This window comes from Alexandromys fortis, unplaced genomic scaffold, assembly GCF_014885135.2.
Source record: "Alexandromys fortis isolate MF-2015 unplaced genomic scaffold, M_Fortis_MF-2015_v1.1 scaffold_189, whole genome shotgun sequence".
Taxonomy (NCBI): domain Eukaryota; kingdom Metazoa; phylum Chordata; class Mammalia; order Rodentia; family Cricetidae; genus Alexandromys; species Alexandromys fortis.
In genome coordinates this window covers 836643-841868 of record NW_026068081.1, presented here as the reverse complement: position 1 = coordinate 841868, position 5226 = coordinate 836643, and positions in this window count along the sequence as shown.

Sequence of the window (5226 nt, the reverse complement as noted above, 5' to 3'; positions counted from 1 at the left end):
CAGGCAACAAGAGAGATGGGTGCATCATCCAACCAGGCAACAAGAGAGATGGGTGCATCATCCAACCAGGCAACAAGAGAGATGGGCGCATCATCCAATCAGGCAACAAGAGAGATGGGTGCATCATTCAAGCAGGCAATGATAGAGATGGCTGCATCATTCAAGCAGGCAATGATAGAGATGGCTGCATCATTCAAGCAGGCAATGATAGAGATGGCTGCATCATCCAAGCAGGCAATGATAGAGATGGGTGCATCATTCAACCAGGCAATGATAGCAATGAGTGCATCATTCAACCAGGTAATGCACGATATGGGTATATTTTTCAACCTGGCAATGATAGAGATGGGTACATCATCCAACCAGGCAATGAGAGAGATGGGCACATCATCCAGCCAGGGAACAAGAGAGATGGATGCATCATCCAACCAGGCATTGATATGGATGGGTGCATCATTCAGCCAGGTAATAATAGAGATGGGTGCATCACTTAATCAGGTAATGATAGAGATGGGTGCATCACTTAATCAGGTAATAATAGAGATGGCTGCATCATCCAACCAGCCAACGAGAGAGATGGGTGCATCATCCAACCAGGCAATGATAAAGATGGGTGCATCATTCAACCAGGCACTAATAGAGATGGGTGTATCATCCAACCAGGCAATGATAGAGATGGCTACATCATCCAATCAGGCAACAAGAGAGATGGGTGCATCATCCAACCAGGCAGTGATAGCAATTGGTACATCATTCAACCAGGCAATGATAAAGATGGGTAGATCATCCATCCAGGCAATGATAGAGATGGGTGCATCATTCATCCAGGCAACGAGAGAGATGGATGCATCATTCATCCAGACAACGATAGAGATGGGTACATGATTCAACCAGACAGAGTGATTGGTGCATCATCCAGGCAGGCCAAGATAGTTAGAAGTACATCATCTAACTAGGCCAAGCCAGTGAGAGGAGCCCATGCAATCAGGCGAAATCCATGAAAGATGATGAGATCTTGGCACCAAAGGCTGACTATGCTCAACTATTTAGACAACAGTGACCTCCAGGGAGGTCTCTGGAGCATCATGAGCTTTTGGACATCTACCAAACCAACCTGGGCTGGCCTGACCTCCCTGGTCATCTGTGCCCTTTGACATAGTCAGCTTAGTGAAAATGTATGCCTTGACTGGGGATTATGAGCCCAATAACTTAGATAAGTATCTCTACCCAGGATACCTTGATTGAGGCAGAGGGGCTGGAATGACCTACAAACCTATCCATAGCTTTGAAGAAAGACCTGAAAATTCAAAGCTATGAGTTTTTCAGAGGGAAGTTACCAGAATGCTGTTTTCACACTCTTCTGGCTGAGTTCCCAAATTTTCTCTTCAGAGAGTTAACAGGGTGCAGTGGTAGTAGAGGTCCCACAGGCCTGTGCAGGTGCTGGGCAATTCCTAGAATTTCCTCCCTGGCTAACTCAAGCATAGAAAACAATTCATGGATTAAACCTGCTGTGGTGGTTGAAAGAAATGGCTCTCATGGGCTCCTATGTTTGAGTGCCTGGTCTCCAGTTAGTGGAACTGTTAGAGAGGAATTGGTTGTATGGCCTTGTTGCAAGTGTGTCACTGAGGGTGGACTTTGAGGTTTCGAAACCCTTGACAGGTCCAGTCTTCTCTGCCTGTTGTCTGAGGATGAGGATATAAAGCTTTCAGCTCCTGCTCCAGCACCATGCTTGTCTGCTTCTACCATAATGATTATAGACTAACTCTGAAATTGTAAGCAAGCACCAATGAAATGTTTTCTTTTATCAGAAAATAAAAGTATTTTAGATTTTATTTGTTGGCTCCTCAATACCTAATGAACATTTTTGATTCAAAGAAGTACAATTTGTTCTGATGCTACTGTTCAGTTCACTCTCTCTAAGAAGCAAATAGAGAGAATGATAGTATAGCTGGTTATAAAGAGAATCTAGTACCAGAGTGAGTAGTAGTGAATTCAGTGGGTACTTGAAGTAATTTATGCCCTAGATTATGGGGGGAGTCTTAGAAAAGGAAAGACAACTTAATATGTTTGCAAAAGAAAAAGAATAATAGAACTGAATGATCAGAGAAGAAAATGACATCTAGAAGACACGGAAGGAGTAGGAAGTGGGATTTCAATTGTAGGACATGGTCCCACCTGGCTGGAACAAACTGAGCTGTCGAGTGGGATAGTGGAAGATAGGTTGTAAATGCTATATGATGAATTGTCTTGAGGTTGAGATAAGGATGCAGTTTTAGAGTGACATGATTATGTCATTTGTCATAGAGATGAGAAATGACAGGCAGTCAGCACGTGAGCCCTTTGTGTTTATTTAGGTGCTAGCCAGTATTCTCTGTGTACCCAAGATTCCTTTGGTTGAGGATTCTTTGGCTTTAAAGAGCTTATGAGCTTGCTATTGAAAATGCTCAAGTTTGAAATATGATCAGCATCTATGAAAATCATACATGGAAACATAAATGGTGTCTTTAGAGCCATGTACAAGGTGAGGGTCAACAACAAACAGGACTAACTGATTTGAAACAGAGTTGGGTCAATAGATACAAAGTTTTGTATCCTGAAAGCATAAATGGACAGCAATATTCTCTGAATTCCGACAAAAATTTAAGGCTAGGTGGCATCTAGGAAACATCAGTTGCTGAGTTCTAATACCATATTTTAAGAATAAGAGATTTGTTATGGCAAATATAAGCATTTCATTAATTTGCTATTGGGAATTTAAAGATGTGAACACTTTTCATTTTGTTCTTTTCTAGGAGTTGTGGAAAATTAAGTGACAGATGATGTGCTAAATGTTGGCTGTGTGTCACTGGCAAATTTCAGAACCGGGAGCTTGAAGTTCTTATTCAGTTTACCTACTTTTTGTTGAACATTAACTAGGTATCTCTGTTTTCATAGTTGCCTTCGTTTTCTTTAGTAACTGAACTACCTTAGAGCTTCTAAGATTCAGAACTTTTTTATTGAAAGCAAGGCTATATATCAAGTTCATCTAGTAGCCATCACCACAGTGTCCTTGGGAATCAATGGCATTACTGTGTAGGAATCACAAGATAAAGATGTAGGGTATCTAGATTATTTGACTTATGTCTCGAGTTGGACCGCTGAAATACATTTACAAAGACTATGTACAGTTTAGATGTTAAAAATTATGGGCTTCTTCAATGGAAAAAAAAAACAAGAAGGAATGACAGAGTTCCTTACAGTTTTCAGCTATTCATTTTCCATTTGCTCACACTGTAAATAGTTCAGGTAATCTATCTCTATGCTAATTTAGTAAGTAGTATAGAAACCAGATCAAACACACACTTTATCATCTGTCTTAGTTACTTTTCTATTGTTGGGTAATGATGCTTATCAAAGTAAGCATTTAATTGGGGATTGCTTATTGCTTCAGAGGGTATGTCCACTACCATCATGATGTGGAACAAGGCAGCAGCCAGGCAGGCATTGCATTGGAGCAGTAGCTCCCGCAAACCTGATGGAGCAATGGGGACTGGGGCTAGCGTGGGCTTTTGAAACCTCAAAGCTTAACCCCAGTGACCTCCCACCAGGTCATACACCTCATAATCCTTCTTAGAATAGTTCTACCAGTTAGGGAACAAGCATCCAAATATATGAGCCTATGGGAGCCTTTCTCTTTTGGCACCATCACACTATCCTTAGTCTTACAGCTAGAGGTATATATTCTCTTTACAGGATTGTGAATCACAAGACTGCTGTAACTTGAGAAGGAGGTTACCTTGTGACTTGGAATGGCTGACCCAGTATTGAAGAACATATGCTGAGCCTAGAGGAAGAAATAGAAGTTGGAAAATGTGAGAAAATGAGGAACACAGTTTGAGTACATATGCAAAGAGAAGCCTAAACATGACATTTTAGGGGACAAGGAAGAGACTCCAGTGGCCTTACTAAAGGATTTACGTAAAATGATGAGAGATGACTTTTCAAAAAACTGATTACAGAGCCTTATATGTCAAGCTAAAGGGATTCGACTCTATCCCCAAGGCAGTGGGGAGCCGTAATAATGAGGTTTAGCACCTTATCCCTCAGACAGATATTAGACTAAAGATTAATTGCATCTTTATATATGTATCATATCACAGCGCACCAAGGGCCAGTATTTAGTGTCTCGATATAAGTTGAAGATTTTGAATAAAAAAATACAGAGGCTTGAACTAGATGGGGAAAGGAATGGGGAAAAGCATCATTAATATTCATACCCTGTCATAGTCACAGTTGCTCTTCATTTCTTTGTTCTATTCTTAATCTACTTTAAATATTTTAAGCATTAACTGTACTACATAAAATATTCTAATGAAAAGTTAGGACCATTGTGCACTTGGTGTCAAATTTTTCAGCAAGATACGATCCTCCTTTAAATGGCTCAGTTAAGCATGAACAGCATCTTTCAAATGTTGTGAAGATAACTAGCAGCAAATTGAGGTCAAGTTAGGTGAATAACTGTTACTGAAATTCCAATCCATACTCCAGCACCTATTTCCTATTCAAGATTAGTGGAGCATTCAAACCTCAAACGGAAGTGATTGGTGTTCTGATGGGGAAGCTACACAATGATATGGCCACCTGACAACAGAGAAAGGCTACGTCCACATTATGCCACTCTCTTTGTTTTACATGGTGAAAAATCGACAAATTTTGAACCACCATTTAGGTATTTCTGCCTGTTTCTATTCATGATGAAGAAAATTTCCATTGGTAGTTGTCCTGTGGATTTTTTCCCCTGGGGGCTTTTTCAATGTTGGTACAAATGTATTATTGTCAAGAAACTGCTGAGAAATCACCTTTCCTTTTCTCATTCCATCCTATTCTCTTTAAAATGCAGGTGTCTATGAAACAAGTGATGACATATGGTTCAAAGGAAAAGATACAAACTTGCCCAGAACAACTCATTTTGTGGCCAGCTCATTGGGGGATTTATACCACTCTAGGAAATAGCCTGTTCTCTCTCTGTCTGGTTAGTAAAGCACAAAATATGAAGCTGTGTTCAAGAAGCTGACATATTTCCTACATCAAAATTGAAAGAAGTTTTGACCTCTTAGAAAACATACACAATACTTTTTGGAAGACCGAGGCAGGAGAGTGCCAAATTCTATGGCTGCCAGGGCTACAGGACAAGTTAAAGATCACCCTGGTAATTTGTTAAGACTGTCTCAAAAATAAAAAAAAAAA